This window comes from Rhinichthys klamathensis, unplaced genomic scaffold, assembly GCF_029890125.1.
Source record: "Rhinichthys klamathensis goyatoka isolate OS25496 unplaced genomic scaffold, OSU_Roscu_1.1 h1tg000331l_1, whole genome shotgun sequence".
In the NCBI taxonomy this organism is placed as follows: Eukaryota; Metazoa; Chordata; class Actinopteri; order Cypriniformes; family Leuciscidae; genus Rhinichthys; species Rhinichthys klamathensis.
In genome coordinates, this window is record NW_026606846.1 from 1,493,751 (window position 1) to 1,510,405 (window position 16,655).

Here is a 16,655-nt window from a genome sequence, read left to right on the forward strand (position 1 = left end):
AGACATATCATATATCATATTTTTTACTTTATACTTGCTAGGAAAGGAATTGAAATTGAACCTTTGTATAAATAAGAAAAGTATATTTTAAAAGAAGTTTAAAAGAAGGAAAAAAGTACCAATTAATGGCATTGTGTCAGAACACAGCAAACATGAAGAAGTGCTTTTACATTTTTTTCAAACTTTAAAGTAAGATTACCCTTTGAAAAGTGTAATACAAATCGTATAAAGTATTTGATTTTGGGTGGACCGTCATTAAACTTAATCTTTGGTTTTAAGGGGAATTAAATACATTTTAAAAAGTATTTTAATAGCTCAATGGCTTTATTCATAAATATGACCTCATTGGTGTAAAATTAGCTCTGCCGATGTTCTGACGGATAAGTCCATGGAGGCCTCCATGTCGTTCCGCCATCTTGAAAAACTATAATAGCGGAGAGGGACAAAAAGCACTAGGCTACCTCAACACGTTTTCGTTTAGAGCCGGCTGACTGAAACCATCTGAAACGGACACAAGAAGGTCAGTGAGAGGCGCTTGTCACTCCCCCGGCAAATTTGAAAGACTGCACGGTTAAATTAATTTTTTAAGCTTTATCATGGCTAGTGAAACGTGTCCGGCAAATTCAAAACGAGGGTAAATACCGGGATAGCTTTTCCCAGGTGGATAGAGCTAATGAAGGAGAAAGACTTTGAAAGGGACACTGAAGTCCTGCTTTCTCGTCGACAGTTAAGTCAGTGTTATGGTCTAAATTACAAGCTTTTTCATTCCGTGGTTGTGTAATTCATTATATAGGCAACATAACGGTAGAACGTGTATAGTTAAACTCGATGAAGCGCAATTGGACGACATGTCGTAGCTTCTTGGCACATAGCGGTTACCGTAGTTGCAACATGCATTTGAAAAAGCGAAGCGCTAGAGAGCACTATGCGTTTGAATGCAAAATACAATTTCACCGCTAGATGGGGAAATTCCAACACAGCGTACCTTTTAAGGACTAAGCTATGGGGTATTTAACAAAAAGCCTACAAAAATGGAGGAGGTCAAAGGTTTCCTGCTATAGTATCATCAGCTCTCCCCAAAGTCTGTTCATGTGGCCTGTCGCATCAACAAATGCTAACATTTTAAACTTCTACATATATTTTGAGTAGATAACCGATAGTATATTCTCAGTGAAGGGTTTCACCCTGTGTGCTTCCACAATGAATAAGGATAGTTTGAGAGATGCAAGAAAAGTAAATATGATATATCTTATACGTACAATAGGTCGTAGCTACCGCAGAAAAAGTAAGAACATGCTTTGAATTAAGACGAGTAAAATTAAATATTCGCTCAAGACAAACTTATGCTGCGTCATGGAGCACAGAGGCACATTGCGTCTCTGAAGATGTGTGGTGATTTTCTAAATGATACAACTTAATGTAAATAAGACCAATGTAGAGTCCTGGGATTTCTTTTAAAACAAAAACTTTGTGACAAACTTTGACAACATGTTTCATGTCGCATGGACAAAAACTATTTGAAATAAGATCTAAGACGCCAAAGCACAGTTCTTGATTTATAACATTTTTTATTTTTTGAACAAACAATGTTTAGTAAAAAATAATAGCTTTATGAAAATCATTTATATCATACAGAAGTCTTCTAAGAAGATAAATAGAAGATACGATTTTAATAAAACTTTAAAGATTTGATTTAAACAGTTTTTTCAATTTTAAAAGATCTCATTTAAACTTTTAAGATTATGCTTTTAAACGAGTTTAATATGAATAAACCTCTGAAAAGCAGACTAGCATTGCATATGTGACCCCAGAGGCTCATCTGGACTGTCACTCCTCTCGTCTCTGTGAGGGTGTGAATCTATTGTGAGTGTGAGTTATTTTATATTTATATATATAATTTTGATATATATATATTAATTTAGCTAAAACTAAGGTTAAATTGTTTGAATACATTTGTCATTATACATTGAGTTATATACTTTATTTGATTTTATGGAACCAGTGCAAAACAGTATGTAAAAAACAATGTAAAAATGTAGTTTTCTGTGATGGTCGTGTATGGGGCAGAATATGCTGTTACAGTTCAAAAATCATTATGGCTATATTAATAACAATTATACTTTAGGTCACCGTTAAACAAAATCATTACAGTAATCTTCTAAAACATACGAATGTATTAAAACTATAAAGATTTAATTTAAACAATCTTTTCATTTTTAAAAGATCATATTTAAACTTTTACGATTATGCTTTGAAATAAATTTAGTACGAACAAAACTTTGGCTCTGGAAAGGCGTTAGCAGACTAACATTACATGATGCACAGAGGCTCATCTGCTCTGTCACCCTATATCCTGAAGCTAACATTATTGTAAAGTAACGTATTTCTCTGAAGATGTGCTGGTTATCGGAAGGAGTTTATAAGCAGGCTATCAATGGGGCTCGGCCTGAGGCATCACAGATTCTAAAAGTCTTCATTGTAGCTCTCTCACTATAGCCATATGTGGGGATTTTCTCACAGATACTACTTGAGGAATTATTAAACATTTCACACAATGTGTGTGATAAGTTGTGAGAGCCGCCAAATTTCAAAGTTCTTTACATACACCCTGATAAATAAAAAATATAGTCAAGTTTTCCCCAGGCCTGAGGCATCAATGATTCTAAAAGTCTTCATTGTAGCTCTCTCACTATAGCCATATGTGGGGATTTTCTCACAGATACTACTTGAGGAATTATTAAACATTTCACACAATGTGTGTGATAAGTTGTGAGAGCCGCCAAATTTCAAAGTTCTTTACATGCACCCTGATAAATAAAAAATATAGTCAAGTTTCCCCAGAGACCATCGATATAGCATATTTGTTTTTTATGAATTCATTGAATTTAATTAAAATCATATTTTTAAAAAGGTCTATTTCAAACTTTTAATGCTTATACACTATGAAAATAAATTTAGCAAAACATTCACAGTCTCATTCTGATCACTGAACACACCCCTCTGACTGTCAAACGCTGGTGTGAGAAAGAGAGAAATAATCTGGGGGTTCTTTTCAACTTTAAATGGTCAATATGGACATCTATGTGCTAGGAGCTACTTCAACCCTGGTAAAAATGTAAGATGATTTTATTTTTATCTAACATAATTGCTACAGTAAATTTGTAAAAAAATTATTTTAAAGGAACAGAATGCTTTTCAACTTCAGTAATTTAGTAAGATTTTAAATGAACAACATGCTTTTTCAACTTCTGTGTGAGATAAACTTTCAAGGTCCCCAGCAATGTGGAGGGAGGGGAGGAGATCCATGCCGCTGCAACATACACACACACACACACACACACACACACAGACACAAACGACTCCCTACGGTCCAAAAAAATTATAATTGGAGATAGTTTTCAGAGAGATCCGGCGCTACCGTGTGGGAAGAAAACCCCTGCTCTCTAAACATGTAAGATTTCACACTTGTTTCACACACACCTGCTATGATAAGCTTAGGCATAGCGAGGGGATGCGCTAAATAATAACAATCCATCGCTTTGTAACTGTAACAACAAACTCCAAACGTTTAAACTAACTGTCACACATCCTATACACCCTTTTTCTTGTTCAAACGATCAAACTATCTGTCACACATCCTATACACCCTTTTTCTTGTTCAAACGATCAAACTATCTGTCACACATCCTATACACCCCTTTTTCTTGTTCAAACAATCCATCATTTTTGACAGAAAGTTTAACAGGAAGGGGGCGGAACTAGATCAAACAAACTTCAAACAATCCATCATTTTTGACAGAAAGTTTAACAGGAAGGGGTGGAACTAGATAAAGGTCGTCATCCATCATTTTGACAGAAAGTTTAACAGGAAGGGGCGGAACTAGGTCAAAGGTAACAGGAAGGGGAGGAACCGGAAGGGGCGGGACAAGAGGCGGGACAGGAAGGGGAGGAACCGGAAGGGGCGGGCTGTCAATCAATCAAATTGACAGGTGGTATAGGCTATTAACTACTGTTACTCACAAGACCAAGATGGTGTAGTGCAAGTGAGATGTTTGTGGTTGCAAGAGTGAGGACCTTTCATGCTGTTTTAAGAAACCTAATGTGCCGGCTTAATGGGTCCCAAAATGAAATAATAATGGGCTTAACTAACTTACGGCTAAGAACTACACACTACCAATCCCGTTTGTGGAAACACTGGTATAATTGTCTCCTGGTAGAACAATGATTTTCTTTTTAAATTATTATTATTTTTTCTTTCTTTTATGTGTAGGTATGTGTGTGTGCATGTGCGTTTATGGATATGTATTTGTGTATTGTTGTGGGTAAGATTTGGACCTTGAGTCTGTAATAAAAGTTTTTATTGATTGATTGATATTCTAAGGTTTCAAAAAAAGTAAATTTTCCCTTAGAATTTGACTTTATAACTCGCAATTGCGAGTTTATATCATTAGGAGGATCAGGTCCTTCCTGTCGGAGCTACACAACTCCTTGTCCAAGCTCTTGTTCTCTCCAGACTGGACTATTGTAATGCTCTCTCCTTCCAGCATCTGTCAAACCTCTGCAACTGATCCAGAAGCTGCAGCAAGAGTGTGTTTATCGAGCCGAAGAGACGCACGTCACTCCTCTCCTCACAAACTTGCACTGGTTTCCAACAGCCGCTCGCATCAGATTCAAGTCCCTGATGTTTTCCTACAGAACAACCACTGGCTCTTCTCCCCTATACCTAAACTCACTACTCCAGACCGATGTGTCTCCAGAAGCTTGTGTTCTGCAGGGGAACGGTGTCTTGTGGAGCATCATCTCACAGAGACACAGAATCACTTTCACAGACCTTCACCTGGACTGTTCCTGCTGGAGGAATGACCTGCCCAACTCAACCTGAGCTGACGAGGCTTTAGCCATCTTCAAGAAACGGCTGAAAACACATATATTTCATCAACACTTGACCCTTTAATACTCACACTTACTATTCTATATTACCATACATTACGAGCTCATGAAGGGGAACACACATCTCAGGAAAGGAGACATATTAAACACAACTGCAGAGGTTTATTAAGAAAATTTGTAGCAATCATTCAAAATGAAAAAAAAGATGCTAAAAACAGGAATGAACAGACAAGATACAATAATCCTCAGATCATCTCCATCACACAGAACAGAGAGGCGATTATACAGTCTGAGTCTGTCCATTACTGTATTTAATATTATATTTACAGCAGTTTACATATGAAGCACAAGAAAATGACTTTCAGCACTGCAGGCAAATATATCCATAAAACCCATATAAATGAAAATAAATCTGGCTTTTTATTAGCAAAAACATTTTAATCTAAACTTGATGGTGTCACTATTTCTTCAAGGTGATCAGAGTTTTCTGAGAAGAAGAAAATAAACCAATGAACAATCCTCTGAGTTTCTGCTATTGTAAATATTGCTGCAGATTCTGAACTCATCCGTGTTTTATTGTAATATTGTGGGCATCTCTATTTCCTCCGGGCGCTTCGAGTCCTTCCTCCCTGCAAAATAAAAGCATTGCCTGACCTCTCGTATGTGTTTCTCATGATTGCAGATGTTCAGATCAGATGAGTGTGAATCTTCAGATTGTGTGCGGCTCAAACTCACCAGCTCTTCTTGCACAGATGATCTGAAGAAGAATCACAGTAGGAGCAGCAAACACTGCGATCTCAACAATACTCACAATCACTGCAGGAAACATGAGAGGAAGAAGAGAAACTGTACATGACTGAAGTCAAGGGTCTTCATCTATCAACAGTTCTTGATGAAGCATTTACAGACTGACTGATAGTGTAATGTTATAAAGCTGTCAGTATAAATGAACGTGTCGTACCTCTGTATAATAATCCAGCAGTTTCTGATGCTGGATCAGCTGGATCTGTGGATCACGTCTGTTAGTTCAGTTCAACACATAATGCCACATATACACAACATCATCATCACATAATACTGGAGCTTCACATCACAGAGATGAGGAATATGTGCTCGAGTCTGTCATCTATTATCTTCTTACTTCAATCTCAAGCTGTCAGGAGGAGAATGACTATCACCATTGACCAAAAATACATATATTTGATGCTTTTTTCATTCATAGATATTCATGTTAAGTGAGGTTCTAGCACACTTGCATTTCTAAGTTTGCATAAACATTAAAATGTGGAATATCTATATATTGACGGGATCTAAACCATACAATGTTTCAAGTATAAAAACATTCAAATGCTCAAATATTGAGGAATGCTTTGAGGTTTTAATACTGAGTTGATGAATTATATTATTCCTATACCCACTAAACTATTGAAAGAAGTGTTACCTGTAGTGGAAGAGCCTCTTCTCAATATTATTAACTCGTCTTTATCTTTAGGTCATTTTCCAAGAACGTTCAAGCTGGCAATTATAAAACCTCTTATTAAGAAACCACAATTAGATCCAAATAACCTGGCAAATTACAGACCCGTCTCAAATCTTCCATTTATGTCTAAAATACTAGAAAAAGTGTCCGCTCAATTGTGCTCTTTCTTGCAAGAAAATGACATCTATGAAAAGTTTCAGTCTGGATTCAGGCCACATCATAGCACTGAAACTGCGCTTGTTAGAATCACAAATGATTTACTTTTAGCTTCTGACCAAGGCTGTATCTCAGTACTAGTTTTACTTGATCTTAGTGCTGCGTTCGATACTATAGATCACACAAAACTCTTAGATCGACTACGAAATTATACTGGTGTTCAAGGACAAGCATTAAGCTGGTTCAGGTCATACTTATCTGACCGCTACCATTTTGTCTATTTAAATGGAGAAAAATCTATCATAACTTCAGTAAACTATGGAGTGCCGCAGGTATTTGTGTTAGGCCCTCTATTATTCTCAATATATATGATGCTACTTGGAAATATTATAAGGAAACATGGAATTAGTTTCCATTATTATGCTGATGATACTCAAATATATATTTCATCACGGCCGGATGAATACGCTAAATTATCTAAATTGAAAGATTGTGTTAAAGATATAAAAGATTGGATGACGCGTAATTTTCTTTTATTAAATCCAGACAAGACAGTGGCACTACTTATCGGTTCGAAAAACCGTCCGCAAAACCTCTCACAACACAACTTTAACATAGTAGGATACCCTGTTACTTTATCCTCTATAGTAAAGTACCTGGGTGTTATATTAGACTGCATCCTGTCTTATGATAAACATATTTCATGTTACAAAAACAGCCTTTTTCCACCTTAGAAACATTGCTAAGCTACGTAATATGCTATCTGTCTCTGATGCAGAAAAGTTAGTTCATGGATTCATGACCTCGAGACTAGATTACTGTAATGCTTTATTAGCTGGTTGTCCTGCATCCTCAATAAACAAGCTACAGTTAGTCCAAAATGCAGCTGCTAGAGTTCTTACTAGATCCAGAAAATATGATCATATAACCCAAGACGCATCTCTTCAGCCAGGCATTCATATAATTTTTTTATCTTACAGTTACTGTAAATCCGGCCTCTAGTTCATAAACGCCAGAGGAGAACTGGCCCTGACTGAGCCTGGGTTCTCCCAAGGTTTTTTTTTTCTCCAGTAGGTCACCTGATGGAGTTTTAGGACACCAGTGGGTCACCTGATGGAGTCTTAGGACACCAGTGGGTCACCTGATGGAGTTTTAGGACACCAGTGGGTCACCTGATGGAGTTTTAGGACACCAGTGGGTCACCTGATGGAGTTTTAGGACACCAGTGGGTCACCTGATGGAGTTTTAGGACACCAGTGGGTCACCTGATGGAGTTTTAGGACACCAGTGGGTCACCTGATGGAGTTTTAGGACACCAGTAGGTCACCTGATGGAGTTTTAGGACACCAGTGGGTCACCTGATGGAGTCTTAGGACACCAGTGGGTCACCTGATGGAGTTTTAGGACACCAGTAGGTCACTTGATGGAGTTTTTCGGTTCCTTGCCACTGTTGCCTTTGGCTTGCTCAGTTGGGGATATTCAAATTAATTAACCAATCATTAATACCATTGATCAGCCCTACCTAACGTGGATGTTTTTTCCACTAAGAAACAAACATTGTAATGTTATTTTGATTGATACTGTGAAGCTGCCTTGATACAATCTATCTTGTGAAAAGCACTATATAAATATACTTGACTTGACTTGACTTGCTAAACCAAGTTTTAATGAAATTCAAAATATGTTTTCTGTGAGGGTTATGTTTATTAGTTAGAAGAGAACATATGATTAGGTTAGCATAAAAATAAATACACCTATGATGAATTTCTGTAAGCCATATACAATTGTGTGTGTGTGTGTGTGTGTGTGTGTGTGTGTGTGTGTGTGTGTATGTGTGTGTGCACACACACACACACATAAACAAACACACACACACAAACACACACAGTGGGTCACCTGAGTGACACATAAACACACATACACAAACAAACAAACAAACAAACAAACACACACACACAAACAAACACACACACACACACACACACACACAGAGAGAGAGAGAGAGAGAGAGAGTAGAGTGATATACTTAAGTCTGTTCAGTGAGCAGTTTTTCAGTTTGTCAGAGAGCAGCTTGACTCCTGAATCTCCTGGGTGATTGTAGCTCAGATCTAGCTGTGTGTGTGTGTGTGTGTGTGTGCACACACACACACACACACACACACACACACACACACACACACACACACACACACACACACACACACACACACACACACACCCAAACAAACACACACACACACAAACACACACAGTGGGTCACCTGAGTGACACATAAACACACATACACAAACAAACAAACAAACAAACAAACAAACACACACAAACAAACACACACACACACACACACACACACACAGAGAGAGAGAGAGAGTAGAGTGATATACTTAAGTCTGTTCAGTGAGCAGTTTTTCAGTTTGTCAGAGAGCAGCTTGACTCCTGAATCTCCTGGGTGATTGTAGCTCAGATCTAGCTCTCTCAGGTGTGAGGGGTTTGAACTCAGAGCTGAAGAAACATAACAACAGCCTTCCTCTGTCACCATATAGCCAGACAAGCTACAGACACACATGACATTAGTTGGTTAATCAGACATCACTGTCGAACAGTAACAAGATAAACAAAAGCATCTTTGGAAAATTCTTGGAGTAAAAGTATAAATTTTATTTTTTAAATGTAGTGATGTTTGCAAAAACATCTATACTCCAGTGAAGTAGAAATCTAATTAGGATCAGGAAACATCAAGTGCCATTTTCCTCCTAGATCATTCTACAGAAACTTCACTTTTTCTGTCCCCAGCATTTGCATAAATCGAAGACTAAAAATAGACTTTTTATACAGAAATTTACATAATTTACAAATTAACATTTTACACAATTGATTTACATAATTGTATTATAAAATAATATTTAAAAATTTAAACCTGATGAATAAATTGCTCTCGTTTTGTGAGATGGTGCTCCTCGGAACCATTATACAACTGGAATGTCCCGATTTCCCCTACTTCATCTGGGTCGCTGGAATTGCTCCGTTCTCCACGTTTTTGACTTGGCGGGGTGAGATTGTGGAATATTAAACCGCCGCGTCGGACAACTCAATTTGAAGAGGATTTAATAAATCTGAGGATAAGTTTGATCAATGCGAGGTCAGTGATGAATATATACATTTAATATTAATTTACTTTAATATTAAGACTGAATGTCCGCCCCTGCTCTGACCAATCAGCAGTCTGCAGTGTTTTCACATCACATTTTAGTATCGCCTCAGCTCGCTCAGAACCTCGCCGGAGGTGATACGAAAAAAAGTACCCGAAAGCAGGTACAGGGGCAACTTTTACAGAGTGGAAAACCAAACAAAGGCGAGTCGAGCCGAGCCAAGCTGGTACTGTGTAATGGAAAAGCACCACAATACTGCCGACCTAACCCACCCAGCTGAACTAGTTGATGGGATTTCTGGTGAATCCTCATCATCCTGTTCTGCCAGGTCAACACAGTAAAATGGATGGGATACTGTTTGTTAATTTTATGCATGACATTATATGTGAAACATACAGATTTTAAAATAGAACAGTTCATAGAAAAGTTATGGGACAAGAACTAAACCCTAATCTTGTTATATATCATTTGTTACTCTAATTATAAAGTCTAATATATACATTATATATTGTATAATTAATAAGTTAATTATAAATAGTCACAGTGAATTAAGAAACTACATAAGCCTACTGACTTTTAATTCCTTACCTCATATCTGTTCTCTCTGTCATTTTGTCGCCATAACCTCTCTTTCTTTCTTTCTTTCTTTCTTTCTTTCTTTCTTTCTTTCTTTCTTTCTTTCTTTCTTTCTTTCTTTCTTTCTTTCTTTCTTTCTTTCTTTCCTTCTTTCTTTCTTTCTTTCTTTCTTTATTCCTACTTAAGTGCTTGCTTCATTGCTGGCAATTACAAATAAATTCACAAAAGAGCCTGCATAGCAGAAATAATTAATAAAGTAATGGTCAGTGTTTAATACAAATTGTAAATTAAAACTGGTTTCCAAGCTCTGCTAGCAGAAGTGTGTCTCAGCATTATGCTTTAACTTTCCTTTGTTTTCCTTTTCTAGTTTATTTCTTTAATTTGTTTCAAACGGTTTTGTATTTCTTTGTATTTTGGTTTCAATTTATTTACTGTGATTATTGAATATTCATTTATTTCATTTAACCATTATTACAGTTGAGCTGTACTGCAGAAGATATTTGGTTACTTATAATGTTTTGGTTTTTGTTATTTGTGATTTGATTTATGCAGACTGGGTAGGACAGATTATTTGGTCCCTTCCCTGAACTGCATTTAAGTTATACTTTAAATTGTTTAATTGTTGTGTTTTGCTCATGCATATCTCTGCTATATTTTGAATGCCTTTCTCTTGTTGTCGGCAGGATCTGGGCACCGGGGCAGCGAAACAGGCCTGCAACAGAAACTAATCTAATAAAGAAAACCTCAAGATGTTTATTATATATGAAGTAAGACAGAAACTTTTTCCTCAGCTGTGGGCAAAGGCAAGCGCGTTTCAAATCAGTGCTTCTCCCGGGAGACAAGCGCTAAATTAATCCCCTATTTTAGCATGTTACGTTCCACGTGTATTTGTGTGTGTGTGTTTCTGTTCTGTCTCCATTCATTACTTTCAGGTGGTGACCGAGCATTGGCTGTTTGCGGGCACGTGACGTCATTGTGGGGGCGTCATCATCTGTTCGACCAATCCATTGCTGTGCCATGAGTTTAAAAGGCCCATCCACAACTAGGAAGACAGATCCTCGCCAGATCTCACCCAACTTGCGTGTTCTGAGCACATTGTCGAAACCACTACCACGATTCACGCTTATTGTCTTTATTGTTGATTTGAGTAAATGCTTTTGCCTGACCTGAGTTTTAGTAAGACACTAAGAGATGCCTAGCCGATCCGCTTACATCTGGAGCATTGAGTTCTCTGTTGCGAAATCATGACGGGAGGTAGGAATCATTGTTGTGTTAGGTATGCGTGGAGTGTTCGCCATTCCTGTATTTCTGTTTTTATTTAGTGTAGTTTAATTAAGGCGGCGTATTCCGCTGAAGAACTCGGTTTTGTTTTTCTTTTTCTTTTGTGGCAGTTAGTTTAACGGGTACTCTTAAAATTAGATATCAGTTATGTTTTGCTTATTTCGATAATTTGGCGACACTCTTGTCTGTCTTTGTTTTCTCGTGTGTTATTTTTCTTTCTGAACAATCTTGTTATTTAATTTAGGTGAACATGTTTAAAGCTTTTCCATTCAAAGAGAATAAACGTTTCCTCTTAACGTTTGATTGAAGTTTCTTGGTTGTTCTTCCTGCATCCACACAAAGCAACAGTGTCTCACATAAATGTTATGTAATCATCCCCTTATACATCTTTAAACACGTAACATTTGGTGGTGGCAGCAGTGGGATATTCCTTTTAAAGGGATATCTTATTTTCTTGGGATGAGTTTGTGAGCGCTGTTGATTGTGTGTGGGTAGGAGCAGTAACCTTGAAGGAGGTATTGTCTGAATGAAAGATCTTAAGAGGCTTCTGTGGATTCTAGCGTTTGTGGTGGTAAGTTTAGTCAGAATGGCTGATTTTGATCTGGATGGTTTTGTGAGTGCACCAACGGTCGAACAATTGAGTACGTGTAGGAAAGATGATTTATTGAGAGTTGCCGAACATTACCAAATTAGAGTTTCTAGACAGCAGCTTAAGCGAGACATTAAAAATATGTTAGTGCAGCAGCTAAGGAAGTTGGAGGTGTTGAAACCGGTTGATAAATCTGAGGAGATTCTGAGCTCTGGAGCTGGTCCTTTAGGTGAGGAGGAAGCGAGTGGGACTGATGAGGCGGAGGGTTCCGAAGCCAAAGCAGTCTTGCCGCCCTTTGAACCTTCTTCTCCATCTGTTGCGGGAGATGAGTCGCGTCTCAAGGTACGTTTGGCGAAAGTCCAACGGGAAGAGCGCGAGAGGGCTGAGGACCGTAGAGCTCAGTTAGATTTGCAACTCCACATCCGTCGTCTGGAAATAGAGGCGGACACGCAAGTAAAGTTGCGTGAGTTGGACCTGAGAATAGCCAGAGAGACACCGGTTCCGCCCACACTTCCTGTATCAGCTGCTCAACCTGCGCAGCCGGTTGCTGTCGCGGCGGGTGCGAGTTCGACGTTTGATGTGAGTAAACACATTTCTCTTGTTCCACAGTTCAGAGAGGCTGAGGTTGACTCATATTTTAATGTATTCGAACGAGTTGCTTCTATGCTTAACTGGTCTAGAGATGTGTGGCCGTTACTGCTTCAATGTAAGTTGACGGGAAAAGCTCAGGAAGTATGTGCTGCGCTGTCTTTGCAGGATAGCTTAGATTATGACATTATTAAAACGGCAATTTTGAGGGCTTATGAGCTCGTACCGGAGGCGTACAGACAGCGATTTAGGAATCACAAAAAAGTTTCAAATCAGACGTTCGTTGAGTTTGCTAGGGAGAAGAGTTTGTTGTTTGACCGGTGGTGCACCTCAAATAAAGTAGCAGATTTTAATGCTCTCCGTGAGTTGGTTTTGTTAGAGGAGTTAAAAAATTGTATTCCTGATCGTATTGTTGTCTATCTAAACGAGCAGAAGGTGACGTCAGTGTCACAGGCGTCTGTTTGTGCGGATGAGTTCGCGCTTACGCACAAGAATGTTTTTACTCTTGCTCGGACTGAAAACGTTTCGCATGTTCCTGCTGTCTTGAGAGATCAGTGGCGTTCGAAAAATGTTCCAAAAGCTAAAGAAGGCAGAGAATGTTTTTACTGTCGCAAACCGGGACACCTGATTGCTGATTGTCTGGCTTTAAAGTGCAAAGAGCAAGGTGTCAGTACTAAAAGTGTCGCGTTTGTGAAGACTGTTGATCGCACAGATTATGAGAATTGTGATGTCTTAGATGTTAGTTATCAACCTTTCCTGATGGAAGGATTTGTGTCTGTTAGTGAACATTCTCCTGATCCAGTCAGAGTTACTATGTTGCGTGATACCGGAGCGATGCAATCGTTTATAGTAGCTGACGCGTTGCCATTTTCTGAATGTACTTTTTGTGGAAGTCATGTGTTAGTACGTGGTCTTGAGATGAGCACTATGAAAGTTCCTTTGCATCAGATTCACCTGAAGTCAGATTTGTTTTCAGGATTTGTGAAAGTTGGAGTTCGTGATCATTTACCAGTGCATGGAGTGAACTTCATTCTCGGTAATGATATTGCAGGTGGTAAAATTGTGCCGCTATTAGAGGTTTGTGATAAACCTATTTTGCCCGATGGCACTGATGAAATGTCAGAGAAATTCCCTGAGGTTTTTCCTGCTTGTGCTGTGACGCGAGCGCAGGCTCGTAAGTTTGCTGATGCTGATGATTTATCCTCCACTTTCATAGCACCTATGTTTGTAAACGATGCACCGCTGCCACCACCAAATGTTACGTGTTTAAAGATGTATAAGGGGATGATTACATAACATTTATGTGAGACACTGTTGCTTTGTGTGGATGCAGGAAGAACAACCAAGAAACTTCAATCAAACGTTAAGAGGAAACGTTTATTCTCTTTGAATGGAAAAGCTTTAAACATGTTCACCTAAATTAAATAACAAGATTGTTCAGAAAGAAAAATAACACACGAGAAAACAAAGACAGACAAGAGTGTCGCCAAATTATCGAAATAAGCAAAACATAACTGATATCTAATTTTAAGAGTACCCGTTAAACTAACTGCCACAAAAGAAAAAGAAAAACAAAACCGAGTTCTTCAGCGGAATACGCCGCCTTAATTAAACTACACTAAATAAAAACAGAAATACAGGAATGGCGAACACTCCACGCATACCTAACACAACAATGATTCCTACCTCCCGTCATGATTTCGCAACAGAGAACTCAATGCTCCAGATGTAAGCGGATCGGCTAGGCATCTCTTAGTGTCTTACTAAAACTCAGGTCAGGCAAAAGCATTTACTCAAATCAACAATAAAGACAATAAGCGTGAATCGTGGTAGTGGTTTCGACAATGTGCTCAGAACACGCAAGTTGGGTGAGATCTGGCGAGGATCTGTCTTCCTAGTTGTGGATGGGCCTTTTAAACTCATGGCACAGCAATGGATTGGTCGAACAGATGATGACGCCCCCACAATGACGTCACGTGCCCGCAAACAGCCAATGCTCGGTCACCACCTGAAAGTAATGAATGGAGACAGAACAGAAACACACACACACAAATACACGTGGAACGTAACATAGCACCATCTACTGTTTTAGAAGAGGAAGTTACTCAACTGCATTTGTGAGAAAATCGAGCCGAGAGATCTCACAATCGTAACAGACAGATATGCATTTGTATGCAATAAATTTGGTATTTGTTCAAAGGTTACATGCAATTTATAGGATGGTTTGTATTTAGGGTTAGGACTATGGTGTTTCCCACTGGTCACTTTTGTGACCGAGTATAAAACCTGTATTAAATGCACTGTCCAACTTAACCACTTGTGGTCTATTAGAAAGAAAAATATGGATCCAATCTTCTTATGCGTGTGAGGTTCTCTCTTGCTTCGACAGCAACATCCTTGGCGGACTTCACTGGCCACTCACCCTGCGGAAGACTTAAGAACTTAGGGCCCAGCTGCCACTCTGTGCCTTCGTCCAACTCCTTGGGGCTTGCCCCTCTGGAAATAATATCCGCTATGTTGAGTGGCCCAGGAACCCACCACCAATCTTGGACGTTTGTGCTACCTTGAATTCCCCCAATCCTATTAGCAAAGAATGTCTGGTAGCCATAGCTTTCCTTCAGCTCCCAGAACTGTCCGGCTGTCAACCAGGTGGTACCACCTCTCCACATGAATTCTGCAGTGCTTCTGGAAATGCTTCTTCAGACGGGCAGCATAGACAGCTCCACAAACTTCAGCCTTGACAGCATCCCCCTTATGTGTCAGGTAATGAGAACAGGAAGCAAGATGCAAGTGAAATATTTATTAATATGAGGTATTGGGTAATGAGTCCAGAGAAGACAGGTTAGTGGCGCAGGGACCCCGATGGTCAGATGGTCTGGTGAAGACAGTGCAGCAGTGTGGTGAAGTGTCCAGTGAAGAGAATAATCCAACAAATCCACAGGAACAAAACAGGAACAAGGAAGGCACAAGACTTGAGACTCTGACTGGAACACATACACCGAGAAACCACAAACAACGATCTGACAAAGGAGATGAGAAAGTGATGAGTATATATACATATGATGAGATGAGCTGCAGCTGTTGACGGGAGTGATGACTGATCGGTAATGATTGCTAATGGGTAGGCACGCCCACCTAATCAGCACACACACACAACAACAGAAACACGAGACAAGAAGGAAACATAGGATTTATAAACCGTGACATTATGGTCTAAAAGCGTCAGCCTGGCCTTGGATTCGACTAGCCGTATGATCACGTCATGTGGCAATTTCCACCGTAGATACAATACAGCGCCATATGAGCGTTCACTACCATCAGAGAATGTGATACCGCAGGGCTCGGCGACTGGGTCAGAAGTTGTTAAAGCTCTGATGAATCTCAACCGGCCAAGCTCAGCATAATCTTCCCGGAGGCCCTCAGGCACGTCCCATGTGTTTTCTGATGGACTATATTTGACCTTCGCTTCTTGAAAAGCTCTCCTCACCAAAATAGCTCCCTTCTGCTTGACAGGTGTCACAAGACCGAGGGGATCGTACAATCCAGAAACCTGACTTAGGAGCTCTCTACAGGTGAGTGGATTTGGCACCTGCGCCCTTACTTCTTCTTTCAACAGGTTTTCTCCCAATCTCATTTTCTTTTTCTTTTTGGAGAAGTTCATAGCTACCATCAAGCGAAGTTTGTCACTTTCTTCAACTTGCATATTCTAGGGGCCATGAAACCATTGTGAAAATGATCAAAAACGCTGCCTGGCAACTTTCTTAAGAAAATGCTGGTGGGGAAAGAGTTAAAGTACAGTTAAAGGTATTTTTCAAGTATACAAATTAATACAGAAGTAGGAACATAGTAGTATACTTAAAGTGCAAAAATAACAGTCTTTCTCTTCGTTATGTAGTTACAGCTCTTCCTTTAAGCACTGTCAGCTCCTAATCCTAACCCTGTGGTT

The 16,655-nt window shown here is 39.1% G+C and overlaps 1 protein-coding gene and 1 long non-coding RNA gene across 3 annotated transcripts in view; both read right to left on the reverse strand.

Annotated features, from left to right (window-relative positions):
* Positions 1-16,655, reverse strand: part of LOC130105976 (zinc finger protein 436-like) — a 274,724-nt gene that overhangs the window by 107,317 nt on the left and 150,752 nt on the right. The gene's annotated exons all lie outside the window — the stretch shown is intronic.
* On the reverse strand, positions 5,381-5,963 carry LOC130105998 (uncharacterized). The gene is made up of 3 exons (XR_008809689.1): positions 5,852-5,963; positions 5,626-5,706; positions 5,381-5,519 (listed from the first exon to the last, which is right to left on the reverse strand). It is a non-coding gene; the product is annotated as an uncharacterized LOC130105998 (long non-coding RNA).